The 14801-nt window shown below is 47.8% G+C and overlaps 1 protein-coding gene across 2 annotated transcripts in view; it reads left to right on the plus strand.

The window, feature by feature from the left end:
- The first annotated feature begins 1613 nt into the window (after nt 1-1613).
- KCNJ6 (potassium inwardly rectifying channel subfamily J member 6) overlaps nt 1614-14801 on the plus strand; it is a 171156-nt gene continuing 157968 nt past the window's right edge. For both annotated transcript variants that reach the window (XM_066545557.1, XM_066545558.1), the window contains exon 1: nt 1614-1822. The gene's annotated coding sequence lies outside the window, so the exon portion shown is untranslated. The remainder of the gene's footprint in view (nt 1823-14801) is intronic.

Genomic DNA, 14801 nt, shown 5'->3' on the forward strand with positions numbered 1-14801 from the left:
CAGGAGATTTGGTCCTAGCACAAGAGACGTGATTTAAGGAACAGTAGTTTGCAGGAAGAAATTAAGACTTGTGCAAATCTCCCAGGAAAAAGAGGCATCATGCTGCTCTTTTCAGCCAGGTTCCCTTTTATGGGAAAAGCTGAAGGAAGGAGAACGCAGCCATTTCTTAACCTCAGATGATATAATAATACATCCAATTGCATGAGATTCAAATGAGATTTCAGAGAGAAAAAAAGAAATTATTCCCAGAAAGTACATTAGGAAATGTAGGAAGGTGTGAAGAAAGGGTGAGGTGAGAAAGGAAATGCAAATAAGGAGATTTTACAAGCTAAAGTAGTGGTGGTTTAAAGTATAAAGTATTGATATTTCTCAGAAGGAGAAAAAAATTCAGTCACTGATGATCCATGGTCAGAGAGCACAGATGGGGTGTGGAGCTGGCCTTGTTGCTAATCTAGGACAAAAAATTATAGAGGAACTTTTGAAAGTGCAAATTGTTATCCTTTACTTTACCTGAAAATCCACAATCCCATTCTGCTTCCCTCTGACTTGGGACAAAAGTTTGGAATATGGGTAATTTATCACAGTGCAGACACAGAAGGTGAAGCATTTCACCTTTTCAGCAGGTGGAGTGGTCTGGAAAGGAGGATGATTGATGATGATGATGATGATGATGATGATGATGATGATGATGATGATGTGTGAAAGGACTTCAGGGCTCTACTTTCCAGCCAGGTTTTCGCAGCAAATTAGGTTGAAGTAAAGCATCTGTTGATGTCTCAAGGTGTGCACCTGCCTGTTCATCTGGCAGCTGTTCCAAGCAGGAATGTGGGAGCTGTTGGCCAATTTCAGCCGAGCCTGGGAGCGGGAAAGCAACCCCAAAGGCTCCATCAGTGAGGAGGGAGGTAAAGATGCTGGGAAGTGCCCCAAAGGGGATGAGGTGTGAGATCTGCCCTGGTTATGTGCCGGAGGGCTGCGGGATGCAAACCCTGGTGTTCCCTGGATGCCCCTGTGGTTCTCTCTTTGCCGTGAGGGTAAAGGGTGCCCAGAGCAGCTGTGGCTGCCCCTGGATCCCCGGCAGTGCCCAAGGCCAGGCTGGATGGAGCTCCGAGGCCGGGCTGGATGGAGCTCCGAGGCCAGGCTGGATGGAGCTCCGAGCAAACGGAGCGAGTGTAACGCGTCCCTGCCCACGGCCGGGGGGGATGGCACTAACCGATATTTAAGGTCCCTTCCAACCCAAACCCGTTCTACCATTCCGCGATTCCTGCGCGGGGAGGGCGCAGGGCCGGGGTAGGCGGGACGCTCCCGAGGCAGCCGCATCCCGGCGGGAGGGACAGCGCGGGGTATCCATCCCTCCATCCATCCCTCCATCCATCCCGCGGAGGGAGCGCAGCGGGGGCGGCGCAGGCGGAGCGGGGCCGCCCCCGCGGAAGGAGCGCGCCGCCCCCGCCGCCCCGCGCCGCCCGCAGAGGGCGCTGCTGCCGCCAACTCCGCGCTCCGCTCCGCGCTCCGCTCCGCGCCCGCCGGGCCAGCGCAGCCCCCGCTCGGAGCCCGCTCGGAGCCCGCTCGGAGCCCCGCACAGCCCCGCACAGCCCCGCACGGCCCCGCACGGCCCTGCCCGCTCCGGCCGAGCCCCGCGGCCCCCGGGGGTGGGCGAGCGGGCGTGGGGAATGGAGACGCCCGACAGCATCCTCGGGGCCGTGTGACAGCCAGCGGCGCTCAGCCAGCCGGTGCGCACGGAGCCGGAGCCCCGCAGCGCCGGGCAGAGCCGCCCTGCCCCGTCCCGTCCCGCGGGGAGCCGGCATGGAGTGACAGCAGCCGCCAGGTAAGCGGGGCTGCCCTGCCCGAGGGGACGCTGCTGCGCGGGGGATGCTCGGGGTAAGCGGGTTTGCTGCCTGTGCCCTCAAGGCTCGCGTTTCTCCATCTCCCTCCCCTGCCCCAAAAATCGCCTTTCCTCGATCCCCCCGAGCCCCCCGAGCCCCCCGAGCGGGCACGGCGGCCGTGGCGAGGGATGCGCGGCGCGTTCCTTATGTAACCCGGGGGCGAGCGGCCGCTGCCCGCCGGGCCAGGGGCGAAGTGGCAGCGGCAGAACCGCAGCCGAGGGGGGCTCGGCGGGGCGGCCCCGAGGTCCCCCCGCTTCCCGCTGCCGTCGCGGGAGCCTCCCGAGCGGGAGCCCCCATCCCTACGCCCTCGGGCAAAAGCGGCGCCGCCGCTGCCGCCGCCGCTGCGACGGGGCCGGGGCTCGGCACCGGCACCGCGTCCCGCCCGGCGGTGCCCGGGGTGGGGAGAACTTCAGAGCGGGGAAGGGGAGAGGAGCAGGGGGACGATGCTGTTTGTGCTGCTCCCGTCTCACTTCTCCGCCGGGAGGGCAGCGCGGGGAACGGGGCGAGGATGAGAAGAGCCGGGGCCGGGCGGAGAGAGGAGCCCGAGCCGGGATGAGGGGGCGGTCAGGGAGGGCACAGCCTCCCCCGGGGACACGGGGGTGCTCACGGAGGGGTGCCCGTCTCCTCTTGTTGGGAGGGAGAGCGAGCTCCGTATCACCATGGCGACCTGAGGGAGGAAAGAGCGAAATAAATAAATAAGTAAGGGAGAACTCCCCCCTTTTCCACTCCCCCCCCGGCCCTCGCCGTCCCTTCCCGGCCAGGTCCGGTGCCAAAGGTGGGGAGAAAGATACCACGGACAAAAGTTTGGTCTCGTGGTAAAAGCGGGCTCGAAGGGCCGGGGGAGCGCGGCGGGGAAGGGACCGCGGGTTCGGGGAGCCGGGGACTCCCGCATCGCCGTGCCCGGAGCATCTTCTCCGGGAATCTGCCTCGGGGCTCGCTCCTCATGGCTGCTTAGGATGCTTAGGATGCCTCCCTTTCCCTCACTGCTCCTCCACCCCTCCGACAGCCCCGGGGCTCTGCCTTGGGCTGCTCCAGCACCGCGGACAGCGGCCGGGGAGCGCGGGATGCGCGGGGGATGCGCGGCTCGGGGGCTTTGGAACGGGAATTCTGCGCTGGGAAAAGCGGGAGAAGCCCCCACCGGTGTTAAAGTCCCCCCGAGCCGCTCCCTGCTGGGCGCCAGGAGCCAGGGGAAGACTCAGGCAGGGCCACTAAACTTTCCTGAGCCGAAGGAACGCAGGAGCTGGGAGCAAAGAGGTTAAAAAATGACAGATTTTCCAGCAGCTCGCTCGGGGCTGGTTTTTAGGGCTGTTTTGCAGCGGTTCTCTGTGCGGTGTTACAGGTCCTGCTGCATCCCCCAGCAGGACACACAAAACACCCGTGAAGGGAGGGAAGGAGGGAGGGAGCCCTGCAGGAACTGAGAAATGCCCAACCTCGGCTGCTCTGCCTGCAGGAAACTCGTGGAGAAAAGCACTTGGAGGGAACTGCACTCTCAGCTCAGGGAGCTGTCCCACTGCTGAGGGGCAAAGGTGGAGTTTGTGCCGGTCAGCCGTGGTCAGCTCATTGCAAAAACCCCTCCTGACAGAGCCCTCTTCTCCTCAGACAGCTGGGGAGCAGTTAAAATAAACAGAAAAAGTGGAAGTGTTGGGTTAGTGATAATGCACCAGCAGCCAGGATGCATTTCTTGCTCTGATGGGTTGTAAATCACTGGCTCAGCTCACCTGTACCTATCTCGTTCTAGCAGTTACATATGCAGTCATTACCTCAGACTAGGAAAAAATTAGTCTAGGAAAGCAAACAACATAATTAATACTATTCCCTGGGGGAGATAGAGATGGATTAGTCACTTTTGGGCTGTTCACCGTGTCAGGACGTTCGTTTTTCATTAAGCAAACGAAATTTATTTGATCTTGCCTCGGTGCTGATAGGCAGTAAACTATAGGTACATGGAGAGTTATTGGTTTGGAATCCAGATCCCTGGCCTCTCTGGGTTGTGCTTTAACTATCAGCAATCTATCAAATCACACCAGGACTGGTTTCCTGCTCTGCCTGCCTTCCTTCTTGCTTATAAATTCTCTGTTTCAAAGAATTCTGGAAGAGACAAACACATAGGTGAGCCCTAGCCGAGTGTGAGAGTCAATTGGGATTTTTATTTATTCCTACAATGCCCAGGGTGGGGCTCTACTGGAAGGTGTCCCTGATGATCCTTAAGGTCCCTTTGAACCCAAACCATCCTGTGATTCCCTGCAGGGACTCCTTGCTGAGAATAACAAATCCTTTTCCTTGTAAATCCACATTTTGCCCTAACTCAGCTTCTGAAGTGAACTAATGAGTTAAGCCTTTATGGAAATGGAGACCTGGATATTTTAATGCTGGGCCTCCCATTTCCAAGCCTATCTCCCAGGGAATATGGGAATAAAGGCCTGAACTGTGAGTACAAGCTGGGGAACTCATTACTTTCCTGTGGGAAAATGAGAAGTAACAGGAGCCAACTCTTCTTGAGGGCAGTTCCCCAAGCCTTTGCAATACTTGAGGTTATTGATTTCCTTACATAAGGCAGGGCTCCTGCAGCGTCACAACAATGCCATCAGATCATTACCAAATGATTTTGCCTCATAAGCAAATGAGGAAAGGATTAATTATAGCAACACCAACCCAAAAGCCCCACAACCACAGCCTCAATTAGTGAAAGGCTCAATTCTTCGTGGGATTCCTGCCAGTGCATTTGCACCACGTTCAGTTTGAGCTTCCCAAGATACATAATTTCACTGCAGAAAAGGCTTGTTTTTTCACAAGCATGTGCTCAGAGCCTTGTTTTGTAGTCATTTTGTTGAAACGTGGCACTTTGGAAGGAAAATAAGATCTCTCCTTCAAACTGTGTCAGAGAAACAGAATTTCATTTACATTTACATAAAATCCCCATCACAAGGGATATATTCAAATATTTCACAATAGGTTTAGGGGTATAAGCTTTACGTTCTTTCTTTCACCTCTCAGGAACTCTGGACACTGTTGGTGTAGGATTACTGTGTTTGTCACAATCTTCTCATTGTATTTTTACATATAAAACCAGTTTTATTCAGGACTTGTCTATATCCTTTTATAAAAGCAAGAAGTAAAATAATTCATATTAACGCTCTCCCAAATAAATTAGTTTATGTCTTAAGCAGCAGTGCTTGATGCACTGTAAAGATCCCATTTCTGTTGTATAATTTCTTTGATTTTCATTACTGTTAAAAGCTTTGCACCTTGTTCAGTGCTTCCATCACCCTCTTGCTCCAGGATGTTACTTTTTAGATGGGACAATGAAGCCCTGGCAGATTTTAAAAAGATATAAGGTTTAATGTGTTACATTTATGTGAATGTACAATTTTTACTGGTGGAGGCAGTTTGATACTAGGAAGCAATATTCCCAATATATTAAGGGGATATTAATATATAAATATATATATTTATATATTTTATATATCAATATATAAATATTAATATGTTGATTGTGCAGAATATGATGTTTCTGAACAAACCCCAGATTTATCAGGCAGCAAACCCAAAGTAAAAGTTTTAATCTCAGTCCCACTTGGCTTTCTGGAAGATTTTTTTTTGGCTTTTAGTTGCTTGGCTTTTGGAGGTTTTCTCCAGATTCTTTGCTAGAATGCTGCTGATGTTGAAAATACAATTTTTATGTTTTATTAATAGCTGGAATAGAAGTATTGAACAATTGGAGGTTATTGAATCCAGTTTTTTCCACACAGCACTGCAATTTTTAATGATGCCCAAGGACTCCTGGCAGAGCCTCATGACTGTGTTGTGGAGTCTCTGCCAAAAGGACATCCCAAACCAGCCCATCCCAGCCCCACACTCTGCAGGACACCAATGGGATCACCCCTGTCCATGCGGGTTCTGGAGGAGGAAGAACCTCTGTGATCAAATTTCTTGTGAAGGGACTGGGATTTTTCTGTCCTTAGCATGGCAGGTATGGATCCTGCCCATAAGGAGGCTCAGAGCAGCTTTAACTCCTCCTTGAACTCATCAGATCCTCCTCATTTAACTCCTCGCCCATGCTCTGCCTCACAGAATGTCACCCAGGGCCAGGGGAATTCGGCAGCTGAGGAAACACACCTTGCTTCCATTTGGAAAGCTCATTAAAGTGCATTTTTTGCAGTCTATTCACGAGCTCCTACATATGGCCAGCAGAACATCCTGTCCTCAGACACAGGACAAAAAAAAAACAAAGAGGGGAGATTTTCAAATTCTTCAAAAATAGGCAATTTCTACCCTCAGAGTCACACAATGCCCAGTAAAATTGAAGAATTATAGAGTCAAAGAATGGTTTGGGTTGGAAAGGACCTTAAAAATCATCTTGTTCCAGCCCCCTGCCATGGGCAGGGAACCTTCCTTAGAGCCCCATCCAGGCTGGCCTTGAACACATTGAAAATCTTCATGAGTGAAAGGGCTCTCCACAGCCCTGACTGCAGAAACCCAAATTTATGCCAGAGGTTGCACAAGAAGCTTTAACATAAGTGCCAAGGGCTGGTCAGAGAAGTTTTTTTGGTTTTTTTTTTTTTTTCTGGAGTATTACTCAAGAGAGCTTCGAATTAAAAAATAGGCACAAGGCAAAAGCCCATTCTGCTGCTATTTTCCAGTTACAACCTCAGGTTAGACATTAATGGTAGCTGGAAGTCTGTGTCCACAATATCTACCAGTCTTCAGCTGGAAATTATTTACTTCCAAGAAGTATTTACTTTCTTGTCTCACTCTGGAGGGAAAATAAGAGAGTCTATCCAAGGGCAGAGCCTGCCTTGCAGTCAGAGAACCCTTAACATTTGCACACACAGCTTGCAATGCACAGGAGCAAATATGATTCCACAGAGATTTAAGGGGTTTTTTTCTTTAAACCATCTGCATTAATAACTCTGTGTGTGAGTGCAGACAGTGAAGGCTCAAATACTTAAACCAGGGAGCTTCTTATTAATCCTGACTGCCAGTGACCTCCCCACCCTTTCTGGCCATGTCCATAGTGAGGGAGCTCAGCTCCAGACTCTGACACCACTGTGGACATCCACATCCTCAGGAAAACCTCTCAGCCCCAGGAAGCCTCTGACTCATCCTAAAACTGAGGAACAAGGTGCCCAGAGCAGCTGTGGAGCCCTTGGATCCCTGGATGTGTCCAAGGCCAGGTTGGACATTGGGGCTTGGAGCAGCCTGGGACAGTGGGAGGTGTCCCTGCCATGGCACTGGATGATTTTAAGGTCCCTTCCAACCCAAATCATTCTGGTGATGCCTTGTGCAGGCTGCCCCAGAGCAGAGGCTGGGCAGAGCTACAGAATAAAGCAGGGATTGATTCAAAGCATCTCCTCCATGGATGCACCTTGGGCAGCACCAGAGCCCAGCCAGGGCTGCACCCAAGATGAACCAAAATGGCCCCAAAATGCACGGCCGGGCACGGGGTCTGTCCCTGGGATCAGTTCTGCTCCATTTGCACCTTGCAGTTCATTGTCCCATTCCAGCTTTAGCCCCTGCAGTCCCACCCTGCTTGTTTTTCTCTCTCCAGCCCACAGGGTTTGTGCTCTGGGGCTGAGATTTGGATCATTTGTCCTTGGTGCCCAGCTGGAGCAGGAATTGTTTTGTCTCCCTGCTCTGTGCACAGAGCTCACCATCCCAGAATATGCAGCCCAGACCCACACACTAAATCTGAAAAATAGAGAAGCTCAAACCTGAGGCTTACACTGGGATTTTATGAGTTTGGGGTACAAATAAAAATGTAAATGTGAATTTTTCCATTTGGCTTTGAGGCCTGATAATCACATGCCCCATAAAGGATAAAGGAGGTTAGAGACAGCTTGGGTGGGGAGAGTTTCTTCAACCAACCCTTGGAGACAGTTCCACAACCCATCACAGAAACTGCCTCAATCTTGACTTAATTTAATTTCATTTCATACCCTTTGACCTGTGTTGGGTCTTTAAATTCAGCTGTGCCTTCAGGAAGAGCAGCCCCAGGTCTGACTGCCACTGCCACAGCAGTGATGGCATTTCAGAGACAAACAAACACTGGAGATCAGAGGTTTGTGCAGCTGATCTGGATTATCCCACCTTCCTCTCCTCTGTCGAGACCGTTGGAGGCTGACCTGAAGAAGCCAATGTGCACAGGTTTTTTGGGGGACTCTCTGCAGCAGAACACTAGGAAAAAAAAAAAACAACCAAAAAAAGAAAATAAAACAAACAAAAAAAAAACCCACCAAAAAAAAAAAACCAAAACAAACAAAAAACAAACAAAAAAAACCCCCAAAAAAACCTCCAAAACACTTCTGGACAAGAAAACAATGATGTGCAGATTGAAAGGGTGAAACAGGAGGCTGAGGGAAGGAATGGCATGATGAGAGCCTGCACGAGAGCATCGTTAATTCAATGCTCTAATCAACTGTTCTGCAGTGCTTTATCACAACCATCCCTGCTTCAGCCTCTCCAGCTCAGAGCACTTTGCAGCATTGCAGGAAATCCTCTGCTTTTTTGCTTCCCATTTATAAAAAATAATCACATTGTGTCTTGTCAATACAGACAACTTTGTCAATGAAAGCAGAGGAGAAATTATCATGTAATTTTGTATTTATCATAATCACGAGCAGGGGTTCATTAGAACAATGAGCAATTGTCAAATTATTTCTCAGAGCAGTTATTTGAAGAATGAGAGAAGGGTATTTCCTACCTTCCTGCTTTTTCTCCCACCATCTCCTGCAGACACACAGAGCCTGCAGTTTCTATCAGCCTGCCAGATCAATTTCCCATTCCTGAAAAGAAGCATTTATGTTAAATGATTGTAATTAAGAAGCTCCTTACAGCTCAATAGCTGTCTGGACAGGCAGAGGTAATTCCCCATCGATTTCCATGGGGCCAGGTTTCCACAGGAAGATCTCCAAAAAGCACTGCCTGCTTTAGAAGTGCAGCTTCCCTGGGCTTCTTAGAGTATCTTGGAATGGAATCTTGGAATCAGTAAGGCTGGAAAAGACCTCAAAAATCATTGTGTGCAAGCTGTGACTGGTGGGCACCTTGTCCCCAGCCCAGAGCACTCAGTGCCACCTGCAGGGCACACCTGCAGGCCTGGGCACTGCAAAGCTCCCTGGGCAGCCCCTGCCAAGGCCTGAGCTCCCTTTCCATGGGCAAATTGCTGCTGCTGTCCAAGCTGAGCCTGCCCAGGCACAGCTTGAAGCCATTTCCCCTCTCTCTGTCCCTGTTCCCTGGGAGAAGTGACCAACCTCCCCCCCCGCCTCCCCCTCCTGTCAGGGAAGCAATGAGCAATGAGGTCAATGAAAAGAGCAGGGCAACTCCAAAGGGAAACTCCAAAAAGTGATTTTATTCCATCAAAGACCTCAGGAGGCTTCTAGAGATGCCACAGTTTGCTGCCTCAAGTTTCATGGGATGCCTGTCTAGTAATTAAATCAAATCTCCGGGTGCAGAAGGGGTGGGAGATGAATCCCTGTCTCCAGAGCTCCCTCACAGAACTGCCCACTAAACTTCCTTGTGCTGTCCTGCATCACTCTCCTCCTGTCTGGCTTACAAAAACACCAAGTTTCTGTAGAAGTCAGGCTTATTTTTATCTCACATTGTTCCTGACGCTCTCCAGCTGCAGCCTGAGGTGGCTCAGTGCCCCCTGGTCCCAGAGGTGGCCTTGGACTCTCAGAGCTGGAACCAACAGCAGGGGCAGGGAGGACACAGGTGGGCAAGGAAATGGAAGGAGGCATCTTTAATTAATTAAAATCAGTGGCTGTTTAATGATCTCAGGATTGCTATCAACTGCAGCAGGCTGTGGATCAGTGAGGAAAGGGAAAGGGAAAGGGAAGGAAAGGGAAGGAAAGGAAAGGAAAGGAAAGGAAAGGAAAGGAAAGGAAAGGAAAGGAAAGGAAAGGAAAGGAAAGGAAAGGAAAGGAAAGGAAAGGAAAGGAAAGGAAAGGAAAGGAAAGGAAAGGAAAGGAAAGGAAAGGAAAGGAAAGGAAAGGAAAGGAAAGGAAAGGAAAGGAAAAAAGAAGCTGTGCCAGTTTTGGTGTGTTCTCCTCAGTGTGCTGCTGGCTTTGTCTGGTAAAATACAGGAGAGCAGAGCTGTTAGATGAGAAATAATTAAAATGTCTCATTTAGTTCTCCACTGAATGGGAGCTGGGTGTTGTCAGACTTTCACCCAGCAGCATTTGCAGAGGGGAGCAGGGGGAAGGAGGCAGCTGGATCCCACCCCATCGGTGCCAGCAGTGTCCAGCAAGCTGGGCACATCCCACCACCCCCACTGCCTGTCCAGCCATCTCCAAAGCCAGGGCTGCTGTGACTCTGCACGGGAATCCCAATCCTTCAGGTGCCTCATCATGTTCAATAAACTGGATACATGTTTGTCTCAGCTGAGTGTCCCACAGGGATGTGAGCAGTCCTTGGGAAGCTGCTGGGTTCTATCTACAAGGCATAATTACATTAAAGCAGAAAGTGCATCCCAAGCCTTCCATGGTTACAAACAAAGCAGTGTTAATCCACCTCCCCCAAATACACCAAAGTTCCCACTAAAACCTGCAAGAGAAACCAGCAGAACATTGTAGTGCCCAAGAAAATATTCCATCAATATCTGGAATATTCTAGTGATGGTGGCTATAATTATGTGTTGGACATTTACAATGTAATTTTTCTTTTTTTTTTCTTGGTAAAGATTGACTTACTGTAGATGTTCTCCACACATTCACCACCACTAAACCTTTCCCTAAAACAGGACTTGAAGACTTAAGGGTTACCCTAAACTTCTGCTGCAGTTCCAAATGCTGGGTCTGGCTGAATTCTTCATTTCTATCTAGAGGAAGGAAAGCAATATCAAAATATAAGATGGTTAAAATTTGGAAGGGGTGGGAAGGAGAAGAGCTTGAGAGAGAAGGGAAAATGACATTAAAAAAAAAAAAAAGCCCTAGAATTTGATCATAAAGACTCCCATTCCACAGCTCTGGAATGGCTCCCTGGAATTTAGGTGACCTGCAACACCTGGATATTGCTGATCATTATTTTCTACCTCTTGCAAGTGGCAAATTTGTGGTTTAAGCTGCAGCAGTGAATTCACTGACCCAATACTACCAGAGCATTTGCCTTCTGGATACACAGAAAATATTTTTCCTTGAATAATTATTTTTAATAAATTCTCCAGAAAAGAAGGAGAACCCTCTGTGTATAAGCAGCAAATGCCTGGTATTGACACTCTGCAGGAAAGAGCTTTGCTCTTCCATGGGGTAAGACACAAGGACAGCAGATATGAAGCCAATTTACCTCCAGAACTTCAGCAGAAAAACTATATAAAGTCAAAGAAAAAAATAAAAAATAATTTTAAAAATTGATAATGATAATGATAATAACTGATAATGCAAAGAGCAGAACTCATGGTTTATTTGTTGTTTTGTTTTTAATTCCAGCTGCTTTCAGAAGCCAGGCTGGTGGGTTTGGGCACAGCTCAAATATTAGAAGAGAATTTTAAGCAGGAAAATCAGGTAGGGCCTTAGAATTACAGCAGAGGAAAGATTTATGATATTACCATGAGCAGAAATAATAATAACAAAAGAAAGTGGAGGAAGCCTTGCAGGAAATGCTCAGGAATAGTAAAACCCACCAAAGCTGCTACAGAAATAGAATCACAGAAAATATGAGATCTGCTAAATGCATTTTAGTCAAAGAGCATTAAAGTCTCTCTCTTCACTTCAAGGGGTTTCATATCAGACCTTAAATGTAAATTTATTTTAAACAGGCTGGTATGCAGGAGAGAGAGGTCTGACATGCAGCTCCCATTCCTTCAGGCTGCCATCAGAAATATTTGTACAATCCAGCCTCACCTTTTCTCCTGTTTGTGCTTTTTTGGTGTAAAAGCAGAGCCAGCAGAGCCAGGGAAGGTGATCCAACAGGACATTCCAGAAACCTCTACAAATACCCCAAATCTTTTCCCACTGTGATGATTTTAGATGGAGTTTCTCACATTTGGCCACCACCCAAGCCCATGGTGCTCCCATGGGGGTTTTGCAGCTCCCCAGGATTAAAGAACCCATTTCCAGCAGAGGTGGATGTGCATCAACACAAACGTTTGCTGCAGCCTGAGTGTTCCTGCAGGATCTTTAATTAAAACCAACCTGCCTTAGGTCCAAAGCATGGATTTGGGAGTAAATATGAAAACAGCTTTCAAAGCAGCTTATTTTAAAATTAATGGCTGTTGGCACCTGCGTGGAACGTCAGTCAAGAGCGGTCGAGGTGAGCGCAGCTGAAATGGTGAAATAAAAATATTAAGCCATCTGTTATGTTTTACATGTTATTTTTAGAAATGCAGAATAAAGACAGAGTTATTCCTACTTCCCCTTAATGAAGTTTTCCAGAAATAAGTAGTGCACTAACGAGCTCTTGACAATTTATGGCAGTAACCAGTCCATAAAAAGCCCATTAAAAGGCCAAGTGATGCTCAAACCATCAAATGTGTAGGCAGGGCCACCCCATAATCTTCAAGACAAAAACCAGCCCAGGAGCTGGGCTGTGCAGTTGGAAAAGGTGGGAGCAAACAGTGGCAACTGGAATGGCAAGAAAAATCTTCATTTTGTTCTTGAAAGCAACGCCTCAGGCACCCTCCTTGTGAGCAGAGGAGGGAGAAAAATCCAACTTCACTGTTTGCAAATTACACAGAGGAAAAACTTGAAATTTCCACCATTTCTGGCTTCAGGTGAATTTCTCATTCCAGTGAAATCTGAAGTTGAGTGAGGCTGGACCCAAAGCACATATTCCACATTTCATCATAGTCTAAAAACTGCATTTTTGTGAGTTGACCTCAGATGAATTGACCATCATTAGTGAAGATGAATCATCAGGAAAAACCACAAGGAAAAATAAACAAAACAAAACAAAACAGAACCCCACATACAAAAAAAAAAAAGAAAAACCTAAATTTCTCCAGTTCTAAATGTAATTATCAAAGCCACACTCAATAAATTAGAATTAGCACTTCTGCTCAATCTCACACACCAACGTGGGAGGCAAAAAGGAGGGGATTGGTGTAGTTTGATGCAGCTGGATGAACATGAATTAATGATTAGTAGAGAGGTCAAAATTAGAACTGTTAGAATTAAAAGTTTAAAAAAAGTTTAAAAAGTTTCTGTCCCCAAATAGAAATGTTCATAAAATTAACTGGAAAATCAAGTGCTTTAGCTTTATGCTGCCTGTGATTCTTTCCCCTGAGCCAATAATCAAGGATTTAATTATGTACAAGGACATAATCTTGTGTCTTTTGCAACTTCCAGGATTTTGGTGCATGTGGAAAGAGTCTTGTCCAGTGTATATGCATTTATTACTCTAATTTAACACCTCTCAGGGATCTTAAATTAGCTCAGGAAAAAAAAATTAAAAATTACAAATATAAGAATTATTATATAATTTCATGTAATCATAGAAAAATAAATTAGGAGTTCTGGAGTCCTTCACAGGTGCCAAGAAGAGGGAAGAATCCCATTCCTCAGCCATTTGTTCCCAGAACATCCCAGTGTATCATCGCAGTTCATCCTTCACTGCTGGAGCTTGCACAGCTGATCCACATGAAGCTGGATCTTTATGGAACTCCCAGATTTTATCCCAGGGTGGTTGCCAGCCTGGATTGATGCATGGGCTGCTCTTTGCCAGGTGTAGGACTTGGTGGGTTGTTTTTTTTTTGGTTGAACTTCATGAGGTTCCTGACACCAATTTTTCATTTTTGGCTGAGTGGCATCCCTGTGCATCTGTGGTGGTGTTCACAGGGGGTCCCAGGATGAGGGAAGAGATGAGAATCTTGACTCCATGTTTCAGAAGGCTGATTTATTATTTTATGATATATAATATATTAAAAGAAAATGATACACTAAAACTATACTAAAAGAATAGAAGAAAGGATTTCATCAGAAGGATTGAAAGGAATAGAAAGGAATGATAATAAAATCTTGTCACTGACCAGAGAGTCTGAGCCAGCTGGGCTGTGATTGGCCATTAATTAGAAACAACCACATGAGACCAATCCCAGATGCACCTGTTGCATTCTACAGCAGCAGATAATCATTGTTTGAATTCTGTTTCTGAGGCCTCTCAGCTTCTCAGGAGGAAAAATCCTGGCAAAAGGGTTTTTCATAAAACATGTCTGTGACATGCACCCTCTGCTCCTCCCAGTCTGGGGTCAGCTGGAGGCTGAAATTCCTTGGGTGCCCCAAAAGGAACCAAAAAGGGCACCAGGAGCTGTGAGATTTGAACCTACAAACCCTTCAAAGGCCAACCAAGCCCATTTCCCACTCCTCCTCACAGTCCGTCCATCTATGCATCCATCCATACATCCGTCCGTCCATCCATCCATCCATCATCCATCCATCCATCCATCCGTCCATCCATCCATCCATCCATCCATCCGTCTGTCCATCCATCCATCCATGCATCCATCCATCATCCGTCCATCCATCCATCCATCCATCCATCCATCCATCCATCCATCCATCCATCCATCATCCATCCATCCATCCATCATCCATCCATCATCCATCCATCCATCCATCATCCATCCATCATCCATCCATCCATCCATCCATCCATCCATCCATCCATCCATCCATCCATCCATCATCCATCCATCCATCCATCCATCCATCCATCCATCCATCCATCATCCATCCATCCATCTATCCATCCATCCATCCATCCATCCATCCATCCATCCATCCATCCATCCATCATCCATCCATCATCCATCCATCCATCCATCATCCATCCATCCATCCATCCATCATCCATCCATCCATCCATCCATCCATCCATCCATCCATCCATCCATCCATCATCCATCCATCCATCTATCCATCCATCCATCCATCCATCCATCCATCCATCCATCCATCCATCTATCATCCATCCATCCATCCATCCATCCATCCA

Source organism: Molothrus aeneus, chromosome 2 (genome assembly GCF_037042795.1).
Source record: "Molothrus aeneus isolate 106 chromosome 2, BPBGC_Maene_1.0, whole genome shotgun sequence".
Taxonomy (NCBI): Eukaryota; Metazoa; Chordata; class Aves; order Passeriformes; family Icteridae; genus Molothrus; species Molothrus aeneus.